The sequence below is a fragment of the Marmota flaviventris genome, chromosome 6 (genome assembly GCF_047511675.1).
Source record: "Marmota flaviventris isolate mMarFla1 chromosome 6, mMarFla1.hap1, whole genome shotgun sequence".
NCBI classification, from domain to species: Eukaryota; Metazoa; Chordata; class Mammalia; order Rodentia; family Sciuridae; genus Marmota; species Marmota flaviventris.
Window position 1 is genome coordinate 116,246,551 of NC_092503.1, and position 13,092 is coordinate 116,259,642.

Genomic DNA, 13,092 nt, shown 5'->3' on the forward strand with positions numbered 1-13,092 from the left:
TGCATTATGTAAATGTTAGCTGGCATTATATTATTGTTATTATACAAGATACAAATATATTGACAATTGAGATATAGACTATTATTTGCCACCAAATCTAATCTTCAACAATAAACCCACCCTCCCAAATTGTACCTTAAAATCAGTCAATTTTCAAAGCTTTCCACTTCTACCTTTTGGTCTTAAGGAGGAAATGCAGGCTGTAGCTCATTGGTAGAGCGTTTACCTAACACATATGAGGCCCTGGGTTCAATCACACACACACACACAAAGCTAATGAAATCTAAATCTTAAAAGGAAAAAAAAAGAGGAAATCCAGGCTAATTACATATGGTCACAGTTGGTCAGATGCCACACTCGGTAAGGGCACCAATTCCAAACCTTCAGCTGTGCAGGAAGCTGAGGGACCAACAGGCAAGGTGCTGGAGTATTACTCTGGGGCCTCGAGTTGGGGGCTCGTCTGCCCAGCAGCCCTCTGCTCTCACGGACAGCGAGGGGGAGTTCTCTTTTTCTGCCTGCTGGGAGGTTAAGATTCACTCATTCAGTCAAAAACTGTGAGCTGAGTGCACCAGCAAGAAGCAGCCGAGAACAGGAGGAGCAAATGCTCTCTGAAGGGCTTCATTCAGCATAAACAATCTGTTCAGAAGGATCATTAAGCGTCCACTTGAGGAAATTCAACACATAATTGAAGCTGAAATGGGAAACCATGCCAGCCGTGCAGTCTCCAGTGAGGGCAGCGTCTCTGGTTGTCATGACAAGTATACGGCAGCCAGGACTCAGGCTGAGGGACTGAGATTTTTAAGGGATATTTTATGGCTATTTTAAGAGGCAAAGCATCCAAAAGGAGGAAATCCAAAAGCTCTTTATAAAAATAAAATTGCCCACTCTGGGCTTGACGAGAACATGCCTATTTATTAGCTGATAAAAGGCAGCTGAGTGGTGGCTCCAGTCAACTGTTTATTTTTCCTGAGGACTCTGAGTCCTGGGCCTGAAGCTGCTTAATATATGCCTCACAAACTCCCTGACAGCTTTGGGAAGAACAGGTTTGGCCCAAACTGACAAGAGTAACACCTATTCACTGCTTCAAGCACTTTCTAGGATCCACCTGAGATCCCAGGGCCATTTTCAGATCTGTGAATCAGTGACTCTGCCTGGCTGGCAGCTGCAGGTGGCCTTTGTTTTCCAAAGCCTTGGATTTACCTGACCTGTGTCGTTGTTTTCTTTTCTTTTTTTTTTTTTTCTTTAAGTAAAAACTGGACTCCTAAGAATACCTTGCATAATATTTTCTAATCACAGAAGGAGACTGAGGAAAACAACAAATAAAATCTTTTTTGGCCATGCGTCTAAAGAACCTCATAGAACAGAAACTTAAACATTTTTTTTAAATTTTTATTTACTTATTTTTATTTGAAGTTGGACACAATGCCTTTACTTTATTTATTTTTAAGTAGTGCCGAGAACTGAACCCAGGGCCTCGCACATGATAAATGAGTGCTCTATCACTGAGCCACAACCCCAGCCCCTGGGAAAACAGTTTTAAGAAAAGTGCCAAAGTGCTGAGGATGCATTTCAGTGGTAGAATGCTTGCCCAGCGTGTACAAGGTCCTGGGTTGGATCCTCAGCATTGTAAGAAACAAAAGAGAAGAAGAAAAGAAAAGAAGTGCCTAGGACTTCATCTGATCAATTCTATAAAATTTCTAAGTGGTTCAAGCACTATACACACTTATTGTTGGTGCTGCTCATCCATCACTTTCAGGCAAGGACCTGGCAATACTGCCACAAACCTTCAGTATGTACAACAGGGTGCAGTGGCCCCCTGGACAAACCAGGAAAGCCAAAGCACCTGACATCTATGTCAGGGGAGTTGCTTTCTGAAGAGGAGATGTTGCTCCAGAGGTGGGTAGAAGGAAGGCTTACTATGAGGCCCTGGCTCTGCAGCACCAGGCCCATGTTTCTGCCTGTCAGAGGAGACATGAGATTCTGAAGATACAAGGAAAAACCTGACCATAGAACCTTCCTGACACTGCACCTGTCAATCAGGGCAGCAACTAGTAACTCAGAATCATATGAACTCTGGCTATTCAGCATGGGTGTTCTTGTGTCACAACACCCTGGTTAAAATTACTTTTAAAAACCAATATACTACTTTGTATACAACCAGAGATATGAAAAAATGTGCTCTATATGTGTAAGATGAATTGTAATGCATTCTGCTGTCATATGTAACAAATTAGAATTAAAAAAATAAAATTAAGGGAAAAAAAAACTAAAAAAAAAAAAAATATATATATATATATATATATATATATATATATATATACTAGTGGGGTGTGATGGTGCACGGTGTAATCCCAGCCATTTGGGAAGCTGAGGCATGAGAACTGAAAGTTCCAGGCCAGCCTCAGCAACTTAGCAGAGACCTTGTCTCAAAATAAAAAATAAAAAGGGCTGGGATATAGCTCAGTGGTAGAGTGTCTCTGGGTTTAATTCCTAGTACCAAAACAAAACACTAATGCACCTCCAAGTCTCTTTACTTTCCTTAGGTTCCTATACTGCTTTTGCTTTCATTCAGTAAACATTAGAAGCTCCTGGGTAGGTCAGCCTCTTGGCACTGCTGTGGGACCCAGATTATGAGCCCAAACACATAAATGTTCAAGTTAAGGGCACAAAGGAAGAGCAAAGTCCAGCACAAACTAATCTTCTACGACCTGCCCAAAGACCACTCACCCACAGTGGTGAATACCACCCCCAGTCACACTGAGTATTTCCATCACCCCAGAAGTTTTCTCATGCTCCTCCCAGTCAGCCTCCCACCAGAGGCATCCTTTGTCCCCATCTCTATCGCCATAGATTAGTTCTGCCTGCTTATGGACTTCAGATACATGGAATCAGACAATATGTACTTTTTTTATTATCTGGCATCTTCTGTCCAGCTTAATGATTTCTGAGATTTCCGTGTTGTTACATCTATCAATTGTTTGTCTTTCACTGCTGAGTACTATTCTCTGGTATGAACAGTTGTTAATGGATATTTGGGTTGTTTTCAGTTTTCATCTGTATGAATAAAGTTGCTATGAATATTCTTTTTTAAAAAATACTTTTTAGAGGGTTGTGGCTCAGCGGTAGAGTGCTCGCCTAGCACTTACAAGGCCCTGGGTTCGATCTTCAGCACCACATAAAAATAAATAAATAAAACAAAGGTATTGTGTCCATCTACAACTGAAAAATAAATATTTAATAAAACTTTTTAAAATTATAGATGGACATCTTTATTTAATTTATTTACTTATATGTGGTGCTGGGAATCAAACCCAGTGCCTCACACCCGCTAGGCAATTGCTCTACCATTGAGCTACAACTCCAGCCCACTATGAATATTCTTGAACAAGTCTTTTGGGGGCTATCGGTTTTCATTTTCATTGAATAAACAATTAAATGTAAAAGGCAGAGCTTTTTGCCTAATTTGTTTATGGTCGTAACCCTAATGCCTAGAGCAGCCACCGGCACAGCACAGGTGCCAGCAAACCCTTGCTTATGTGTGCTGGACTCCAGTTCCATCCCTTAGGAAGGAGAACTTTTGGCCAACTCAGCCCAGAGAAGTGTCGTTACTGCCCTCCAGTGGCCAAGCCCAGCAAAGCGTCACAAACTCAGTGTCCAGCAACATTTCCATGGAATTTTCATTCTCTCATTCATCTAGACAGACACGTGGGGAAGGCCTATTTTAGACACCAAAATGAAAGTACTGGGAATATCAAGAAACTTAAAATAGTCTCTGGCCTCCAAGAATGATAGTCTGGTGGCAGAGGGCAGAAGGGAAGCACAATCCTGGTGTGGGAAGTGGGAGAAGCGAACAGGCTGTGGTGTGCTACTGGGTAGGAGGAGGGCATGCGCCTGAGATGAGGGGTGCTGGCGGAGTGGGCGTGGGGGAAGGCTTCCAGGAGGAGGGAGAGTCTTAAGACATGCATGAGGGTTCATCCAGGGATAAGGAAATGGTGGAGCACAAGGCTCTCGTTTTAAGGAACGAGGTGGGAGCAGCCTGCACAGGTCCTTGCACACTAACTTGGAGAACCCCGCTGCTTAAAATTTTAGTTTTTTGAGATGGGGTCTTTGTGTTGTCCAGGCTGGGTCTGAACTGGGCTCAAGTGGCCGCCTGCCTCAGCCCCCCTGGAACTACAGGTGTGAACCACTGCACCCTGCTGAGAACCTGGGCATTTCACCAGCAGGTGATGGAATGTTCGGGCTTTTAGGCAGAGGAGCTGCGTGGGCAAGCAGGTGTGGAAGACAGGCTGAAGGGGCCAAAATGAGACAGAAAAATCTGCTTGGCCATTTTGGCAATTCAGACCTGACCAAGGAGTCAAAAGAACAGAGAGGAAGAAACAGATTCAAAAAAGATTTGAGACATAAAATCATGAGTGTTGTAATTGACACAGAAAAATGAGAAAAGAGAATTATAGATAATTCTTAGCATTTCTGAATTTGGTGACAGGAAATATAGCCAATTGAGAGAAAAGGGTTGCTAGGTGAGGGAAGAAGAGGAGATAAACAGGTTGGAGAGCTGAGGGGTAGCAAATATTGCCAGTTTTCTTCAAATTGTTCCTTCTTACCTCCTTGTTAATCAGCTCCCCAAGGGTATTTAATAGGACCCTTAGGTACTGGCCACCTGGGCACTAACATCATGTACAGTTTGGGGATATGTTCTTAAATGGAAGGAGTATACTTTTTTCCTTTGTTCTCTGTGTTGGCTGGAATACAGGTACAGTGGCTGGAGCACAAGCAGTCCCTTGGATCATGAGAAGGAAACCACATGGCTAAATATGGCAGAACAAGAAAAGAGAGGAGTCTAGATCCCTGATATCTTGGATCAGCATTTAAGTCCTAGACTACTTTCCTCTGGACTTTTAACATGAAAGAAATAAACTTTCCTATCTTAGTTATAGCACTGTTATCTGGGATCCTCTGTTGTGTGTAAATGTGCTAATCCTAACCCATCCCCTATGAGATATGTGGGTGGAAGTGTCACACAGGGAACTGGACACAGTCACAGATCTGAGAAGGACTTCCCTCCTGGGAATTCCACTGCTATCCTGCTTCTAAATAAAACCCGCAGTGAAAACCCTACTATGCTACTGCATCTGAAAAGTTTTTTCACAACTGGTCTCACATTTTGCCTTGAAAGAAACTAACCAGGCATCATTCCTCTTCTAAAACCAGGACACATCACGAGCTCTGCTCTCTGCACACCACTTAGCAGTTACTGTTAAGCAGTTTATTTTGATGATGATCTCACTGTCAATCACACGGGCTCTTAATATGTTCAGAGCTGGATCAATAACACACCTAAGCCCAAATGCTCAGAGGTGAGACTCTAGAGGTATACCACAGACTCACAGATCCAGTCCAGAGACTCTCTCTTCACCATGACCCTCTAGCATTTCACCAGTGAACCTGGGCACAGCTGATTTATCTGCAGAGGAGCCACTTTCACAGAAGCAGCTGCCTTCTGCAGATGGAGAAGCTGCCTGGGGGCCAGGCTACAGACTTCCCTCCCAACTTCTTCAAAAGGGAGACACCAGATCTCCCCGTTTTCAACTATTTTACAACAAACATGATAAAAGTGATAGAGGTTGTAGAGAATGGACAGGGAAAGCGATGAGAGAGACCAAACAATGTCCTGGGGCACATGGATCCTGTAGCTCTACTGGGGCCGATTCCCCACACCATGGTCAGTGGAATGGGGCAGTGGAGTGACATCTGCACAGGATGACAGGGTGGCTGTATGGTGTTCCATGGGGAAGGACAGCCAATGCCTCCTGCAGCAGGGAGGGTCACATCAGAGGGGTCAAAGCAAAAAGCCTTGTATACCAGCTGCCTTATCAGGATGTGGTGCCATTAGAGACGTGGAGAAAAGCAGCAATATTACCGAACAACAGAACCATTGTTGAAGACAGCAAACAATGTTGTACTTCTGTTAAGAAAGGCCTTGAGGCTGGGAAGAAATCCTACTGACTTCACACACAGTTGAATGCTTGTCCAGCATGTGTGAGGCCCTGGGTTCGATCCCTAGAACTAAAAAAGCAAAACCAAATAACAAAACAAAAATCTTAATTTATGTCTATCGATTGATAAGTAGATAAATTTAAGGTGTAGCATATCATCATCATGAAATATTTGGCCACAAAAAGGAATGAAATATTAATACATGTCACAACGTGGCAAGTCCACAGAGACAGCTGGTGGCTTAGTCTTTTGGGGGCTGTGGAGTAGTAGTGGGTGGTGCTGGGGATTGAACCCAAGGGCTCACACACACTAGACAAGCATTTTACCAATGATCTACAGCCTCAGCCCCAGGGTTTCTTTTTGAAGTGATAAAATGTTTTAAAATTGATTGTGTGGTTATACAATTCTGAAAATGCACTAAAAACTACTGAAATGTACACTTTTAATGGATGAATTATATGGTATATGAATTATATATCTCAATAAAGCTACCAAAGAACCCCCATAAAATTTAATTTAAAATTACTACAACTCCAATAAAAATTCTACAGGGTCCCCCCACCTCCTAAACTTGACAAACTGATTCTAAAGTTCCTCTGAAAGGACTTGGAGGACATTTTACTAAATGAAATAAGCTATTTACAGATGGACAAATACTAATGATTGCACTAAGAAAGCAGCTGGAACAAGCCAAGCTCACAGAAACAGAGGAAAGAATAGTGGTTGCCAGGGGCGAGGAGACAGGCAGTTGCCATATTGTGGGTACAAAGTTTCAGTCATGCAAGATGAATACTTTCTAGAGATCTGCTGTGTAACACCGTACCCACAGTTGACAATACTCTATTGTGCATGTCAAAATTCATTAAGAAGGCAGGGAGTGGTGACATATTCCTATAATCCCAGCAATTTGAGAGGCTGAGGTAGAAGAATCACAAATTTATTTGAGACTCTATCTCAAAATTTAAAAAAAAAAAAAAATCTTCAAGAAGGTAGACTTCATGCCAGGCACTGAGGCACTGTAATCCCAGAAGGAAGATCACAAGTTCAAAGCCAGCCTCAGCAACTTAGTGAGGCCCTCAGCAACTTAGTGAGACCCTATCTTAAAATAAAAAACAAAAAAGGATGTGGCTCAGTGGTTAAGTGCCTCTGGGTTCAATCCCCTGCTACCAAAAAAAAAAAAAAAAGAGAGAGAGAGAGAGACTTAATGTCAAATGTTCTTTATCACAGTAAAATTTTAAAAAGATAAAAATAAGTAATTAAAAAGTTCATCTGAAAGAAGATCCAAGACAATTTTCAAAAAAGGATGAGAGTGGAGCCAGGTGCAGTGGTGCACACCTGTAATCCCAGTAACTTGGGGGCTGAGGCAAGAGGATTACAAGTGTAAGGCCAGCCTTAACAACTTAGCAAGACCCTGTCTCAAAATTAAAAATTAAAAAGGGCTGAAGATGTAGCTCAGTGGTTGAATGCCCCTGGGTTCAATTCCCAGCACAACAACAAAAAGGATGAGACTAGTTCTGGATTTAAACACACACACACATACACACACACACACACACACACACACACACCACAAGATAAAATAAACCCAGCTCTCTCTACTGACTGATCACCATGGGAGCGGCTTCCCTTTGCCACACTCTTCCGCCATAATGTCCTGCCTCACTTTGAGCCCCAAGGAATGGAGCCAGCCACTTAGGAAGTGAAACTTCTAAAACCATGAGTGCCCCAAAACCTTTCCTCCTCTACAGTTGTTCTAATTGGGTTTTTTAGTCACAGCAGTGAAAAGCTGACTATAACAGAAATTGGTAGCTAGAAGTGGGGTTATTGCTGTGACTAACCTGACCTTGTGGTTCATAAGTTTTTGGAGCATTTTGGAATTGGTGGGAAGAATTTTGAGATGCTTAGCAGTGCAAGCTGGAAATGCTTTAGACTGTTGTAAGTGGTGATAAACCCATGCCTGGCTTTTCCTAACCAGATAACAACCCTCTCTGAAGCTCTAATGACCCTCATAAATTCTGTGTTATATAGTTGGTTGATAAAGCTTTTTGAATCTCTCAGTTCCCATCCATCTTTCCAAATACCCTAACGTGCTAATAATCATCCTAGCCAGCTAAAATATTAACTAGGCTTAGTGTTATGCTTGTCAAAATTTTGTTACTGTAAGTTCTCAAACCCCCCTTTGTATAACTTTTTGTGCTATAAAGCTGTGCTCCTAGAGAGCTGCAGGGCTGTCTTCTGTTCCCGCGATTTTTGGGAGACACATTGGCAGATGGAAATTATAAGCTTGCTTTAATTTGATTTCAACTGGAGTCAGTGGTCTTTTCTTTGTGTTGTGGTCTAATAGCAGAGCTTAATGACCGATTCTGGTGGGAGCTCAGAAGATTAGAATGGCAATAGGACCATGGACAGGGAAGAGAGGGATCAAGAGGGTTCAGAGGAGGACTGTAACGGAATTTGGAGTAGAGGCCATTTGTGTTATGTTCTGCCTAAGAAGGTATCTGCATTTTGCCCTCCTGAGACTTTCTGTGAGGCTGATTTTAAAAGCAACGAACTTCTTAATCTGGCAGAAGAAATTCCTAGGAAGCATAGCATTCAGGAAGTGGCATGGATAGTGCTGGTGGCTTTTAGTCAAATTTATTGTGATAATCAGGAGCAGAAAGATTTGGAAAACATGAACTTGAATGATGAGAGTAAAACTAGGGCTAAGGAAGTTGTAATTGTTAAAGACAGAGTACTGCCACTAAAGAAATGCTAAAGACTTTGCCCAGAGTCAAAGAGAAAGATGGCTTGAGGGCATCTCAGGAGCTGGCAAGACCACACCCAACTCAAGTTCAAGGGAGTAAAAGTGAAAATTCTCGAGACCAGTGGGGCACCCCTTCTTGCACAAGGGGGCCTAGGAAATTTTTTCAACATGTTCAGACACTTTGCAGCTACTGCAGCCAGGGTCCCTGGAGGCTGGGCTACTGCTTGAGATGGCAGCAGACCTCGGTGTCAACGTGATGCTGGTTCTGCAGGAATGCAGGATGCTGGAGTCAGGGGGTCATGGAGACTTCTACCAAGATTTCAAAGGAAGGCCTGGCAGGCCAGGCAGAGTACAGCAGGATCTGCGTCCCTGCAGGCACCCCCTGAGAAATCAAAGTGTGCAGATGTGAGGAGAAAGCTGAAGCTAAAGTGGACATCCCCGAGATTAAGACATGCCAGTAACGTGCTAATAATCGTCCTAAGAAAGCTGCAGGAGTAGAACAGAGATAAGCCAAAAAAAAAGGCCACTTGGGCTACAACAAACAAGCTCTTTGGAGAAGACATCATGCCATGTGCTGCAGATGCTGGATACAGAACTACAGGACCTGTTTGTCCAGCTGGATTTCAGTCTTGCTTTGGTCCTATCCCTTTTTTCTATGTGCCTAATTTTGTGAATGAAAATGTTTACTCTGTGCCATTATATATTGGATACTTGTAAATTGTTTTTAATTTTATAGGAGCTCACAATGTGAGATTGCCTTGAGCCTCAGAGAAGACTTTGGACTTGAAATTTGAGCAATCTCAGAACTATTAAAACTATGGGGACTCTTGGGAATAGACTATATATATTTTGCATTTTAGATAAGTATGAGCTTATGCAAGAAGGTTCAGAGAATAAATGATTGGGTTGTGAGAGCCTTAGGTCAATCAGTGAATTGATCCCCTGATGGGATTAAGGGTGGTAACTGAAGGCTGGTAGGGTATGTTTGGAGGAGGTGGGGCACTGGGAGCCAAGATCCTGCCTCACCTTGAGCCCTGAGGAGTGGAGTCAGCCACTTACTTAATGGACTAAGACCTCCAAAACCATGAGCCCCTAAATAAACTTTTCCTCCTCTACAGTTGTTCTGGTAAGGTCTTTAAGTTGCAGCAGCAAAAAAGCTGATTAAAAACAATGCAAAACAATAAATACGTGTCCTACCATACTACGCTATTAAAAAAATTAAAAAATAAAAAAACAAACAAATAAATCCAAGCCCTGTGGTACTTGGATTTTAATAAATTTATAAATTTATAATATATTATAAATACTATAAACAAATATTTTGTATCAATGAAAAAACAATGTACTATTTATTAATGGTATTGAAACAACTAGTCCTCCAATCAGAATAGTCCCAACTCCTGCCACACAAGAAAATAAATGATTAATGGAAATTTTAAAAGCTAAGTGTAAAAATGATACCACAGGAGTATCAGAAGAAAACAGTGTAGAGTATTTTTACAATCTTGGAGTGAGGAAGAAAAGATTTCCTAAGCAATCCAAATACCCTAAAGAAGATCTTTCCTTCACAGTCTTCATCATAGTGTGGCTCCACAGACAGGGCCCACTGTTGTCTTCTTTAGTCACTAGTCCCTGGCACCTAGCGAGAACTCAATAAATACCTGCTGAATGGAGAGAGCTGACTATATAAAAATTAGTAAGTTCCATATAAGAAGACACAATAAACAAAATTTAGAGATAAATGATGGCCAGGGGAAAAATATTAGGTTGAACCATCAAAATTCTCATGTAGGGAAGTGAAAAATAATTGAGCATTACCAACTTCATGATGCCTCCACTACCTCCACACACACACACACACACACACACACACACACACACACGTTTTTTGGTTTGGTGGTACTGGGGATTGAAACCAGGGCACAGTACATGCTAGGCAAGAACTCCACCACTGAGCTATATACCCAGCCCTTTTTATCTTTTGAGAAGACAGTCTCGCTAAGTTGTCCAGGTCAGCCTTAACCTTATGATCCTCCTTCCTCAGTCTCCCGAGTCACTAGGATAGGGGAGTATGCCACCCTGCCTGGCCTCAACTTTTTTTTTTTTTTTTTTTAACTACTTTGGATCAGAGAATGTTGTAGGGAGAGCCTTTAGATCTGCAAGGACAAAGATCTCAATTGAGATATCTCCAAGTCAAATAGCAAGAATTAAGTTTTTTTTTTTTGTTGTTGTTGTTTTTTTGAGAGAGAGAGAGAGAGAATTTTTTTTTAATATTTATTTTTTAGTTTTCGGCAGACACAACATCTTTGTTTGTATGTGGTGCTAAGGATCGAACCCAGGCTGCTTGCCAGGCGAGCGCACCACCGCTTGAGTCATATCCCCAGCCCAAGAATTAAGTATTAAGGTCAGAAAATCCAGATTTGAATTTGGGAATCTCTTTAAATCTCTGATCTTTGGATTTCTCTTCTGTAAAGCAGGTTGGTACATCTACCTTAAAGAGATATTTGGTTCTACTAAATAAAATCAGGTTTGTCAAGGTACTTTAGAAAAGGTAAAGTGATTTAAAAATCAGGATGCTATTACTGCTTGGGGTGGCAAGGCCCTAGGGTAAAAAACAAGGGCTAAAGCGACATATTCCTTAGGTGAAGAAAGATGGATGGGAACTGAGAGATTCAAAAAGCTTTATCAACCAACTATATAACACATGGACCTAATCTGGACTCTATTCAATCTGTTGAATAAATTTATAAGAACTGGGAACTTATGGACACTGGTTGTACATTAGATTATATTAAAGAGCTATTATTACTTTTTAGATGTATTATGGCTGTGTTTCCTTGTCTTATTGTTTCAAAATAATTTACAAGGTGAAGTGGTAGAGAATTGGCAAAAGTGTTGATAAATAAAACACTGTTAGAGTTGGGTGATGGATATAGTGGGTATAAAATATGATTTTTTTTCCTATTTTTACATGTATTTGAAATTTAGCATGATTGGATATTTTGGGCCCCTCTTTCTAGGTCAGGAGGTCCTGAAGACCATGTGAGATGAGCTGTAGAAGTGAGACTATGCAGGCTAGCCTAGACTGGCCCTTCGGGAAAGCAGAAAGGCCCACCCTGAGCAGATGCCACAGGTCAGCAATGGCTTCCCTCGTTGACAGGTGCAGCTGATTGTCAAATACTAGGATCAGAAATCAGTTCTATCTATCACAGAAAGGCAGGAGCTTCATGGAACAGATGGGGTTTAGGTAGGAGCGAGATGAGCATTCTTGGAAAGTAAAGGGAAGCTTGGTAGAAAATACAAATGATGGCTAACAAGGTAATTAAATATCCAATCAGAACTATAGCTGTATGTGTGAATGCATGACCAATGTGATTCTGCAACCTATATACTCAGAAAAATGAGATATTATATCCCATCTGATTCAAATGTATGATATGTCAAGGTCATTGTAAAAAAAAAAAGTCACTGGGCATATCAGCAGATAAATAAAGCTCAAGAGACATAAAAAAAAAAACAAAACTATAGCTGTGTTCTTAGCATGTAAGAGGAGGAAAAGAGGGAGAGAGAGGGAGACGAGGGAGAAAAGGTAAAAGAAGGAAGAGCAGGAAAGAGGAAGAAGAAGAAAGCAATGACTATTACAAAAAACAATTCCCAAATTCCAATAAATTAGCTGAACTACTTTCTTTTTTTGCTACTGAGTATTGGATCCAGGGATGCTTTAACACTGAAATCCCCAGCCCTATTTATTTTTTATTTTTGAGATAGGGGCTCACTAAGTTGCTGAGGTTGGCCTTGAACTTGTGATTCTCCTGCCTCAGCCTCTCGAGTCACTAGGATTACAGGCAGGCACCACCATGACAGACTTGAACTACTTTCCTAATACAGTTTAAACCACAGTAGAATTAAGTTGCCTCCTAAAGTTGACCTATTATTCAGGGAGTGATAAAGTGCTCTAGAAAAGGCTTTCTTATGTTTCTGGAAGCTAAATTTTAACTAGTTGTGCTTTCTTCTTAGGATCACCTGAAAGAATGGACAAGAATGACCTTCCACCCTCACTCCCAGTTCCGTGCATGTGTGTGCGCGCACACGCGCACACACGTGCATGCACACATGCTTGTAGAACTGAGGACTGAACCCAGGGGTACTCTACCACCGAGGCTATAACTCCAGCGCCCCCCCGCCTTTTTTTTTGAGAAAGTACCTCACTAAGCTGCTGAGTCTGGCCTTCAACTTGAAATCCTCCTGCCTCAGCCTCCTGAGTAGCTGCTGTTACAGGTGTGTGCCACAATTCCAGGCCTTACCACCAGTTCTACCTTGGCTGCTGCTATTTAAGCAAAAGAAGGGATGAT

General features: G+C 41.8%; 1 protein-coding gene across 2 annotated transcripts in view; it reads right to left on the reverse strand.

Moving 5' to 3' along the window:
• The window catches only part of Tbc1d22b (TBC1 domain family member 22B), a 71,636-nt gene that overhangs the window by 23,133 nt on the left and 35,411 nt on the right, over positions 1 to 13,092 (reverse strand). The gene's annotated exons all lie outside the window — the stretch shown is intronic.